Genomic DNA, 13,695 nt, shown 5'->3' with positions numbered 1-13,695 from the left:
ATGGAACAGAGTGGCAAATTATTTGGCAAAGTGGGCCTCAAAGAATGTGGGTAGATGGGATATTAATGGTAGGGATGAGTTATCTTCTAAGTATTGTGAGATCATTGATTAGTTGTTACTAGAAGACAAGAGTATATAGTGTTGTTTTGGGCTTTTGGCCTTTGCTATGTATCTTGGACTTGATTGAATAAATTTTTACCACTCTTTTTTCAAAAAAAAAAAAAAAAATTTAATGAATGTTGCTATTTTACATTTATGTATCACCTTTGATTAAAAAATAATACAAAAATAGTAAATAAAACCATAACACTATAAAATTTATATTTCTAAAATTAGGACAGTGAGAGCTCTAATGGGTTTTTGTTTCATAAAAATTTTTGATCGGGAAGACCCTCTAAAAATTATGGTAAGGTAGGGATTTGTCAGTTCAATGCCTTAGCCAAATCTTGAGAGGTCAAGGCATAGCCTTGGTCTCACCAAGCCTATCTTGATCCAAAATCTGAGGCAGGAAAAAAAATCCCACCACATGTTGTAAGAAACGGGCACTTGTTATCAGAAATTCAAAAAACAAGTAGTTATTTTGAAAAATTAAAAGCAGCATTCAAAATCCCCTCAAAAATTAAAAAATTATTTTTTTTAGAAATGGGTACCCATTTCTAAAAGATTCAATTTTTTATTTTTTCAAAAATGGGTACTCGATTTTAGAAAAAAATAGGTGCCCATTTTTTAAATTTAGAATTGGGTACTTGAGCCAAAAATGGGTGCCCATTTTTTAAAATCAAGTACTCATTTCATAAAAGGTCTCATTCTGCAGAATTGACTTCCGTAGAATTGTGACCCAACTTTGTGCATTCACCCATATCAGAGGCCTTATTAACCAAGGCCTTATCATGTCAAGTATCGATAATAAATGGGGAACTCAAGATTTCAAATCCATCCAACAAATGGAAATACACCTCCAAATTATGGCACCCAGTCGAATCAAGGTTACTCTTCAAGAATGTAGATTTCTCGATCTCCAATGGTAGTTCCACCCCTACATATTTATATAAGCAAGGGAGAGACTCTAACACATGACCAATAATTTCCCTTCATTAAACAATATGCCAGGCATTTTGGGCACCATGCCTTGCCTACCCACAACATGTAGAACCTACACACCAAGCTCCTCCACTTTGTCCTTGAAAACATCATTGCCAACTCATGGAGCCCCAGATGAGAAGACTGTGATGGGAACTGTTAGAAGTTGTAATCTTTCCTTGGTGTGTTTATAAACCAAGGTTAGACCTCCTTTCTTATTGTTATAATATATTAGGATATAAGCCAAGGTATCCTAATATATTTCTTTTTTGTCCTTTTTCCACTACATCTTATTTTGTCATCTAGTGGAATATGTGAGGACAAATATATATTGTAATTTTTAATTTAGATTATTCCTCCTTAAGAGGAATCTCACACTTAGCCTCACACACGTATGAATGGTGGCATTCATAGACATGGGAGTTACATTATAACTCCTCTCTCTCATCTCTATTTAAGAGATGACCCTTCTCTCTCATTTCTTAATGAGGTTTCTTCCTCTGCAATTATTGTATGAGCAATTGCTCTCTCTCTCTCTCTCTCTCTCTCTCTCTCTCTCTCTCTCTCTCTCTCTTCTTAGGCTTTTCATGCCTCATTCATAATGTCACAAGGGGTTTTCTTTGCTTTCCCCTTTTCAAATATCTTGTCTCATGCTGTTGGATCTTGAAGCTTTCTCTCTCCTATCTTATGGTAATATCTTTTCATGCATTAACTCGCTTAGATTCTTTCCTGGTATTGCTTATTTACATATTTCTTTTTCCATTTCTAACATGGTATTAGAGCCTAGTTTAATCTTTGCTTTTGAGTGTTTGCATGAAGGTACGATTCGAAGGAGACTCTTGAGAGAGATTTCACTAATTTTTTAATCTTCTTAAGTTGGAAGAAAATGAATTTTTTTTTGGGTTTGGCTGGTTTACCGCCAAACCCGATTAACTTCTGTTTGCTCTAATTTGTGCATGTTACTTCTTATTTTCTATTAGTTTTCATCTAACTCCCTTTGGAAGGCTTGCCACCAAAGGGTTTTCATATCTAGATATCAATTTTTTTTTACTCTTGTTTTGGACGGCGTGCCACCAAAACAATAAGCATTTATTAGATAGCACTTATATTAAATTGTGCAATTTGTTTAATTTTAAATATTTTATATATTGATTCTACTTATCATTTAATTAAAATAATCTTCTTCAATTATATTAAACAAATTATTCTAAGTGTGATTGTTAAAAATAAACTTAGAACTCTCAATAGATTAGTGAAAAAAATTGTGATTAATTTTCCATTTTTAAAAAATATTTATATTCTTGCTAATATATATATATATATATTTCCCTTCTTTGCGGGCCGAATCTCTGGAACCTCTGACCCGTCTTGTAATTCTGAGCAATTTCCCTGACTAGGCGCTGAAACGGCAACTTCCTAATAAGCAACTCTATGCTTTTTTGATATTTGTGGATCTCTCGAAGGGCAACTGTTCTAGGCCTAAATCTGTGTGGCTTCTTCTAATTGTATATTTATTTGTTGCGTTGCAGAGAGAATGAAGCAGAGGCAATGGACAATCAACGTATATTTTTTTTATAACGCTTTTCTCTTTTTTTGGGACGTTTTGCAATAATTGGTTTAAGTTTTATTTAATCATAACAGCCTACCATTTTTTTTCTCAGAACTGTTACTAACACCTCTATTTAGAATCTGATGCCTCTGCAAAAAATTCTGGACCCAATGCAAAACCTCACGACCCCAACCTTCCTAAGCCCATCAATGTCTTGGTGGGGGATCGCCTCAGCCTCCACAACCGTCTTCAATCGCTTAGCCGCTCTAGCAAACTTGATGAAGCTCTAGTCGCTTCTCATCAGGCGTAGTACTCTCGTATCCGCCCCACGATTTTCACCTTCAAAACATAAGGATAATCATCTACTATCTCCCAGATCAGATAGTAGATCGAGTCCCCCCAATTTGGTGCGGTTCAGAGCTCCTTCATCTTCGAACTTTGGATGGAAAACTAGCCTATAAAGCCATTCGGAGGAAGGCTTGTGTCATAGAGAGAATCATAGAACTTGAGTCTATGAACCACAGCTTGCAGAATGATCATCTAAACTCACTGAAAAGACATGGAGATGATGCTTGTGTAAACCAGCCCGTTGAACAGTTGGAGGAGGAAAACAGAGAACTACAGATGCTCTTAAAAATTGTAAAATCTGAAAGAAAAGATAGGTTAAATGGAGTCCAAAAATCCAATCATGGTACTGAAGAAGGAAGTCGGGCATACAAGTTGCTTGCCAATTCCATTGTATCCTCAATGGTTGACAAAGGGATATGGAAGGTTACAGAACAAGAAAAGCAACAAGCAATACCAATAGCAGAGAATGGGAGATATTACAAAAGTCGCAGAATTCCATTAGAGGAGGTCGATGCATTTCGAAAACAATTAGTTCAATAAAAAATAAGCTCTCAAAAATAGTGTGAAAATTTATTTCTTATTGCAGGGGTGCATTAGCCTTGTCCTTGAAAAAAGAAGAGGGAGCCTCATGTCATAATATCAGAACCACAAGAGCTACAAGATGCCGAAGATAGTCACAATGTGTCTATTAGCCTTTATCTTCAAAAACAGAAAAAACAAAAGAAGAAATGAATGTTAAAAACCTTGTTTGAAGATGAATGTGTTGATGAATTTTTTATGAATGTTGCTTATTAATGAATTTTATGTCATGTTATTGAATATTGTTATGTGATTGTAATTAGTGACATGTTTATGAATTATTGATAAATGTTTATAGGTATTAATGAATTGTATGTCATGTTAATGAATGTTATGTGAATACAATGATTGATGTGTTCACAAATTATTGATGAATATTTATACGTATTAATTAATTGTATGTCATGTTAATGAATGTTATGTGATTATAATGATTCAATGATATACTTCTAAAATGAATGAATGAAATATTTACTTAGTTGTTAATGGGGAATTTAGAGTGATTATAAGGGGGGAGGCCAAATGAGCTTCCACCTTCACGTGGTTGGCCTTATTAAGTAGATAATATGAAACGATTCTCAAAACCAAGTGAACCTCAAACTAAATGTATTGAGTTGGGAGCAAACAAGACTTTTAGCTTGGAGGCAAGTGGCATCCTATAGTGGAGTGGGTTGAAAGTGAACTAGAGGCTTTTTGCTTTGCGTTATGTGTTTCAAGGTCTCATATTAGGTTATAAGCTTTTCATACATGATTGAGACAAATAATTTTGTATTAACTATCATGTGTTTTTTATTTGATATGATTTGCTTTTTGAAATGTAGGTTAAAATTGCTTTTGTTAGTAATCTTCCAAACAATGCTAATGAAGACTTTTTAAGAAAGTTGTTTGAACCTTTTGGGAAGGTATATTGTTTTCTTCATTCTTTACTATAAAATGAAAATTTGAAAATGGTAAATTTCTCAGCCGGTTGTTGAGATATTTGTGTGTGGCTAGAGTTAGAAAGAGTTAATATATCCAAAAAGAGTAATGTGTCTATTGGCTTTATTCACTAGTTGAAATGTCTTGTAAGTATAAAATCAAATGTCACAACAATAACTTTTCATAAGTATGTTTTCCTCTTTTTTGATGCCACAATTTGATTGATATAAAATTACAACATTTTTTAACACATTTGAGGTTTGATGTATTCTTTTGACTTATTTTTTCACATTCTTTTCTATAGGTTACTCAATGGTGGATACTTCCTCATTTGATCTCACAACTTCTAGTATAAAATCATCATAAGCATGTTTAAATACTCTATTTTCATATCTGAAACCCACATCTTTGGAAAGTGTGTTATGTTACTTCTTGTTATGCTACTTCTAGAGCTCAAGGTAAGACTTGGAAAAATCTTCATTGCCCTTCCTTAATTTAGGCCAACAACTTGCATATTTAATGTCAAACCTGTGAACAATTATGTGTCCAATATCCCTCAACTCATCAAATCATTATCTGGAGATTTCAAGTGTGATAGTCACTTGCATAACAACAATGATGAATATGAGTCTTCTAGAAGACTCGATGAGTTTCCTCATATAGTATTGATACCATTCATCATTCCTAGATTTCAATAAAATCCAAAGAAGCTCAATAGAAAGAAAAAGCCAAAAGAGATTATAAGCTCTATCAATATGTTTAACATAGCCAACATAGATTTGGAAAAATTCACTGACTTTTATTGACCAAGAATTTAAACTAGACAAAAAGATGGACTAGACTTCTCTTGTAAACAAGCATCGCTCAAAATTTTTAGGGACTCTACACAATGGGCAAAGACTAACATCAGGTCTACACAAGGCAAGTTTTTCAACTACATAAGCCATTTGAAATATGATATTTTGGCTCTGCTACACTAGACAAAAAATGAATAAGAGCTCTAGACAACTAGGCAACACTAAAGTTCAGATTCCAACATTCTTTGAGGTGTTGTCATAGCATTATTTTCCATCATAGAGTTGTAAATCAGCTCTGAAGTAACTTTACATAGCAAAGTACCATTACACCATCCAGGCATTGTTAAGCATGTTACTATAAAGATAAGATTTATTAGGAAAAGCGAGCACTTTTTAAGCTTCTTTGATACCCAAGTATGTCCTTTAATGGGACTATGGAAGGCCATACTCTATGCTCAAATAAGACTAATATTCTAGTTTTAAATTGTTAAGAATATGTGCAAAGCTTTTAATTCTTTTACTATACCAAACTTTTGAGGAGCTACCCTGAAATAAGGCAAGGGGTTTGTCTTTGTCAAAAAGATTCCACCTTACTGATATTTTGTCAAAAAACTTACTATCATCATAGTTGTAGAAGTCATAGCCCATAACTTTCTTACTTATACTTTCCAAACTCTTTTGAAAACACTAGATTAGAAATTACCAAATAGGGAGTGAAAGATACTCAAAACTTTCCAACCTCAAGCATGCCTTGGTGAGACCATCTAAATTTTATTTTTGACGATGAGACTATTTGATTTTATTTTATTTTAAATTCTACCTATCACCGATATTTCGACACAGCTTGTCATTAATGGTATGAGAATCCCATTGAATTATCTCTGGATGTAGTTGATAGTTTAATGCTTACTTCCATTGATGATATGGAAAACCCATCGATAATCCAATGCTAGCTAGTGTCGATGGTATGACAAGCCTGTCAAATCATCTTTGGAGTCTGTCAATATTTTGACGTTTTGAACTCATTTTTTGACGTTAATGTATTACATAGATGGGGATGATTTTCAATGGAGAATCTCTTCGACTAATCGACAGAGGTGGTGTGCATCAAAATTTCAATGTAATTCTAGTGACATTAATTTTTGACATTAAGGCATCAAACTTTCAATGACCACACATCAAAAAATAGGTCCAAATTTACTAGTGTTTTATATCATCTAAAATACAATAACCCTTTGTAATAATCATTAGATAATCGTAATCAATGGTATAAATTTTATTTTGGGCCAAAATGTTAAAGGAGAACAAGTTTTAGAGAAAGTCTTAAGAATAATGACACTTGTCCACAATCAAACCTATTTCGGTCCAAAGATTAAAATGATCTAGAAACTTACTTTGAAAGTCTCCAAAATAGAGGCATGTCTCAAGTCTATGTAATTAACATATAACCTAACGTAAAGATATACAATATATTGGCAAATGTGTTCATTGAATAAGACAAGGCTCAAAAATTGTAGGCAAAAATATTTGATTTGTACTATGCCCAAAGATTAAATTCCATTAGCAAAGTCATCACCAAAAATAGAAATAATTATATATCATTAGTGGCAATTAGTCTAAGCATGGGACCCAATAATCCTAAAGTATAGGCAACATGGGCACCCCAAAAGTGTAATTTTTCTTGCCAAATTCAGGGCACCCGATGAGTGAAATTTGGCATTTAGAAAATATTCACCACTAAAATTTTCTTAAACTAGAAAGGGAAGTGGCTCTCTAGCACATGGCAAGTGGCAATGATTAAGGGAGTTTTTTCAATTGTCCCAATCTATCAAATGTCATGTCTCCCTCTATCTCAAACGACTAGAACTAATTCAACTAAAAACCTAAGAACATTGCTTTGGAAAGGTACCTCTAACCAATAAAAACTTGCTCTCATCAATTGGGATAGAATTTGTCAACCATATAATCCAGGAAGGACAAGGATAAAGAATATAGGCCTAAAAAACTTAGTGTTAGGGACCAGACCAGTATGGATATTATATAACATAATGGGAAATGGGAAAGGATTATCTACAATAAATAATTGTATCCTTACAAGTATATTTATAACTAACAACCCTTCTAAGGGCTCTAAGGTGTGGAACATCGTGTTGCAATGTCAACATATTATATCAAAAAACACAAGCTGGAACATATGAGGGGTAATTCAGCACTATTTTTGGAAAACCCTTGGGGAGAGTGTATATAATCAGAATTAAAAACAACCTCAAAGACCTAGGGGTGTGCTCTTAATAATTACATAGAAATACCTATGGGCAACCCAACTATGGGATGGAGCTAGAAATTTTTAGAAGGCAAACATTTAAACCTAGAAGAAAGAGAAGACTTTCAAGAGATCCTTAAACTTGGAAATGTTTCGATTAAGGATAGAGAAGACAAAATCAAATTGGTTAAATCTAAAGTAGGAGAATATGTGGTAAAAGAAGTCTATAATCTGATTAATCAAAATCATGCTTCTTATAACCCAAAACTTCTTTTACATCTCAGTTGTTGGAATACTTTAGAATAACTTGGGGGGGGGGGGGGGGGGAGTGAATCAGTTATCCAAGGTCTAGATGTCTAAATAAAACTTTTCATAGCTAAGTGAACCCATAAAACATTTATTTTCATGCATGCATTCATAAGATTATGCAACCACTTAAATATCATAGGTTACTTTCAAATCAACTTGCAAAAATGTAAACATGAAATATAACAAATTCATCAACACACTTGACACAATGATTTACATGGAAACCCAATTTGGGAAAAACCACCAATAACATGCTACTCTTTTTCACTCTTCTGAAGTGATGCCTTGTGAAAGACCAACCCTATTAAAGGTTACAATAAACATTATTAAATGTGACCTTGTTAAAGGATTTTAATCACCCTATTAGGAGTGAACCTTGTTAGAAGACTTTAGACCATTCACTTCGAATGTCACACTATTAAAAGATTTACAAATGACTGTTAGGTCAACCTTAATCCAAAGGATTTACCCTAGACTAATACAATTATTAGAGAGTAACAGTAAGGCTTGATCTGATGATAACTTACAACTCTATTTGCAAATTATAGATCATTGTTTCACTCCTCCATTCTGCTTGGCCTTCACCCATTGCAGCTCTAATAACTTGTTCACCCTTCAAGCATTCATACCCTTAAGCTTTCTTGCTTAACATGCCATTGCAAACTCTTCTCTTAGGTCATTAGATGAAGAAAAACCCTTGACTCCTTGTCTTCCTTAGATTCTTGCACATGACAACCTTTTCATCTGACTAGCCATTCTTATAAATAAGAAATTAAGATCTTTTGTTGCTCATTCTCCATCATCTAATTCAGGGTTAGGATAGATTAAGTAGGATACAATGAATCTACCACATATTTCATATCTCTTCTAGAAACTTCTCCTTAAATCCTCTTTGAATTCACCTAAAAATGGTTTACCTTGAATTTTGTGCCACCAGCTCATCAATCTTATCTTCCACCTAGTTCACGTAATCAAAGAAAACAAACTTTTCAGCTCAGATCCATCGAGTTCACAATCTTTTAAATAATGTAGCCACTCAACATTATCTTGCTTATAATGCTCAGTACATATATTTTGTTGCTCAACATCCTCTGTAAAATCACTCGGCACAAACTAAAGTTCACTGGTGCTTGACATCAACTAAACTTTACTCGACATCCACTATTCTACTCGGCATACACTAGAATAAAATTTTACTCGACTCCAACTAATTTTTTGCTCAGCTTGCACTGATTTTGCTTAGCACCTACTATCCACTTAGTCAAGCTTGGAAAACAAACTTTGTGTAACTTGTTCTTCTAAATTTCTTAGCGTAACTAGCCTTTGTAACCTTAAGTAGATTGTGATATTGCTATCAGGATTTAACTGTGTGATTTTTGAGTCAAACTCATTGACCCATATTTCATGAGTAGTGATTCAACATGAATCCATCTCTCATGAGAATAAATGGAACACTTAGCACTCATTGGATCTAGGTGATGCTCACAGGGGTGAAGCACCGGGACTTCCCAGGAGGTCACCCATCCCAATAATACTCTAGCTTGAGTGCACTTAACTACGGAGTTTCCTCCATGGTTAAACCCAAAGCTTGCAACCCCATTTATCAATATATCATGTTATCACTATCTTAACTAATTCTTGTACTTCTTTACATAATCATAACTCAACCTTTCCTCTAGGTGATGTTGTTACATCTTTTGATCAAATCCATTTCATCAATTAAATAAGTGATAGTACTTAAATCATATAAGTAGTTGTCTTACCAGCAAATAGCAAGTATGACATCAGTGACAAAACAATGATTGAAACATATTTATCATACTTTGTTCTCAATAGTTTCCCTCAAACAATCTCCCTCTTTTATTATTTTTAATCTATTCTCAACATTTGTTGGGATAGAATTTTTTTGCCAAAGGCAAGCTTTTTCCTATGGTACCAATGCAAAATAGGATTTTAAGTGTAGATTGGTTCAGGAAGGTTTGGTTTGAAGGGCCCTCAAGATGTTTGATATGTGATAAAAATGAAGAAGAAATGGACCATCTTATTTGGTCGTGTCCCTTCTCACAAAAATGTTAGCAGTGGTTTCAACAAAAAATAATATGGAAATCAACAAATCCACAACAACTCACTTACTTCATTATAGCATGGCCCAATCCACATAGTTAATCTTTTTATAATATCATTTGGAGAATAGCTCCCTCAATAGTGGCCTAAGAATTATGGAAAGAAAGAAAAAGAAGATTATTTGAAGGAATGGCGATGGAAGTTCCTACTCTTCTCAAAAAAATGAAAGCAAGCATAGTAGAGGTAATGAAAAATAGGGTAATTAATAGACAAAATTTGAAAGGATGTGTTTCTTAGAGGGGTGAAAATATTAGGAAAGGATGGTTTGGGCTTAAAGTCCCAAATTTGGTACACAAAGGGGGTAAAGCAAGAAAAATTTGTAAATAGACTTCCCTCAAGAAGGTTGGATTAAATTAAACTTTGATGGTGCATGACTAAACAATCCAGGTATAGCTCGGTGGGGAGACATTATACTTTATATTCAAGGAAATATGTTAGTAAAATTTGCCAAACCTCTAAAGAATTTCCTAATATGGAAATAGAAGGTGATTCATTTTTTATTATTAATGCAATTAGAGAACAAGAAAATCCAAATTGGATTCTAAACTCAAAATTAGAAATCCCTCCTCAAATTTTAAAATTCTTTACAAATGATAAAAATGGGTCATATTTATATAGAGAAGAGAATGGATTAGATAATAAGTTGGTCAACCTAGGTCTGGCGGGCATCTTATTATAGAATAATAGATATAATACATTTATTATATTTAGACAACTTAGGTACTAGAGACCTTAATAGCTTTTCATCGTATACTTTTTGCATGTATAATTTTATCTATTCGAAGTATAGATTTATATTATCTTGGTTTTATAGTTTTGGAAACCCATTTTATGTTGGAATCATTTGTCTAAATTGTAGGATATAATTTTTTGTGTTCTAAAGTACATATTGTGGAATATTTATTTGTTTGTGTTATCTATACCTAATAATCTACAAGGTAATATCAACTTCAATTAATCTCAACTTATCTATATTACTAACTATGATCTTGCTCAAGAAGAAGGATTTTGAAAGAAAATCTAAAATATGATTAAAAGATTGAAAAAATATTAGCTTGGAAGACCTAAAGAAGATACAAGAATCCAAATAAAAGACAAAGATGTCATCTATAATCCAATAGATCAGCTCTGAATTATAGTAGAACCCATGTAAGAGATCAACCTAAGGGCTAATTGAATGAATGGTTAAAATGTATATATGTGTAATATAGGGAACGTCAAGATCATAGAATAGATATGATATATGTGTCTATGCAATAAAGGGAATGCCATTTAAATAATGAAACTAAGTAATGTATATGTGTAGCATGTGGAATGCCCCACAAAGATCCTAATGTAACAATATGAATATGTGTTGGACCTTAGTTCTTTTCCATTGGTGCTCGCACTAAACTAAGGACCTAAAATGTAAATTAATCTCAATTAATAAAATTATCATATGCCTAGTGTTGTTTGTTGATAAAAAAACATTCTACCAAATATCATATATTTTAAAAAGAAATTTAGAAAAACTTACAACTATAAAACTTTCATGATATAAATTTTTAAAATATATGCAACATTTTGTATAAAGAGTATTTTTCCTTGATCAACACTATCCAAAAGAGGAGATGTAACATTACACTATTAAAAGTAACTTAATAATAAATACAAAAATTTAGCCACCATTAATTATGTTGTTCTTGTAATTGAATCTACAAATAATTTCCAAGGTTTTTGTTAAACATATCACATCATTATCCTATTAACATATCATTCAAGTTTGTTATTAGTGAGACACACTTATTTAGAACCTGTACAGCTACCAAGCTCATTGAATAGTTTATAGTGTTTGCCATGTAATTCAATAGCCACTGAGCTTTACAGTTGCTACCAAGTCCTTTGGACCAATTCTAGTGGTTACCAAGCAGATTTAGTTAGTGTGAAGTCCATTAGTTCAAACCAAGTATTTCAATGTTCACCAAGTTTATCAGTGGTTACTGTGTTCGCAGTTCATGTGATGCAAAGCCAGTGGTTACCAAGCATTGTAGTGTCTACCGAGTACTCAATTCATATGATGCAAAGCCAATCTTAACCGAGCCACTTAATGGTAACCAAGTGATTCAATGTTTATCGAGTTGCACAATATGTACTGAGTCACCAGTGCAAACCAAGTTCAAGACTACTTGAAAGTGATCAATATGGACCGAGCTTCTACATCTTCCAAGAGCATGATGATGCCAAGCAGTGATAGTGGATGTCAAGTATCATAACCTCACTGAGTCAATCTTCAGAACTCGAGTATCTTCATGTGGGCTAACTTTGTAATATTTGTGTTAACTTGTGTCATGGCTGACTTTGTAATTTTTAAATTTGGATGGGTATATATATGTAATGTATTGTATCATTTCAAATGCATGCAATATGAAAGCAAAAATGCAAATGTATGTATATGTATTGTGAATCCAAAAAGTTCAAGTTTTGATAGCAGCAGATAAAGAATTATGAAGGTCATATCAGCATAAGGAGCAACAGTGACAAATCTATCACAGAAAGGTGATCAGTACACTAAGGAATCTCTATCAGAAACTCAATTGCAAATTGGATATTTACTGCTTCATCCTAACAGGTGAACCAATCAAAATCCTCTAACAAGGTAGACCTAACAGTCTTTTCCAAATCTCTTTACTGAGTGCATACTTCATTGTATGTTTGTAAACCCTCTCACAAGGTGGACCTAACAGTCCTATTTTCTCCTAACAGGGCAGATCATGAGAAGTGATCAATGTAAGCCTTAACAGGCCAACTTTATGTTGTAGTACTAAAGTTTGTGGGTATCATCCTCACCCCAGTTTTACTTTCTATTTGGAAAGTTTTTGGGTCACCAAATCATAGTGTTCAAGTGTTGTGGATACTTTCATGTTTTTAGTTTCTCATGCATGCAATTAGATCAGATGTAATGAACTAAGTGTTAACTAATTTACTGGATTAATTGTTGAAATTGTTAAAGTTTTAGATGTTACTGATTCACCCCTCCCCTCTCAATAACTTAGCATAGTCTTGAATATTTCCAACATATCCAACTTTATATCTAACATTTAATTGGGTAGCCTATAGTTTAATCAATATTTACTATTTGGAGAAACATTTTACAAAATTATAACATTAATAACTAGGGCCTCTTAAAAGATAAAGACTAAATTAGAATGAAATATGTCATGTAATGTGGATTTAAATATATTTGTATAGGTCTTGAATATATTTATATTAAAAAATTGTCAAAGAAAGATATAAAAATGAATTCAAATGCATTGACCATATAATTTCACAAACATAAATAATCATGTTATCATCTTTGTTGCTCACATGTTAGACATTGCAGTCTCGCCATTGAATTAATGAATTGATTTTGTGGATTTCTATTAAACATGTCACTTTGATTATTTCAATTTGTATTTAACATAATGTTAGACACCTTATATTGTTTTTTTTTTCATTTTTAAGATAACTTTCATAAAACTTGATTGTAGGATTTTTCCAATCTAAGTTTTAAAATAGGTAGAATAAATGAAACACTTTTTTTTTTCAAAAGATTTATTTTTTAAAACTAATTATAAAATAAATAGGTAAACTATGATCTTGAGAAATAAATGGCTTCATTACATAATAATGGATAACAATAAAATAAACAAACCAATAATTATCTTTCACAAAGAATTTGGACAATAAAGTTTACATTAATTTTGTAC

This window comes from Cupressus sempervirens, chromosome 4, assembly GCF_028749045.1.
Source record: "Cupressus sempervirens isolate cs-2001-9-10 chromosome 4, ASM2874904v1, whole genome shotgun sequence".
NCBI lineage: Eukaryota > Viridiplantae > Streptophyta > Pinopsida > Cupressales > Cupressaceae > Cupressus > Cupressus sempervirens.
The sequence above is the reverse complement of the archived record's forward strand: the minus strand, read 5'-3'. Positions refer to the sequence as shown.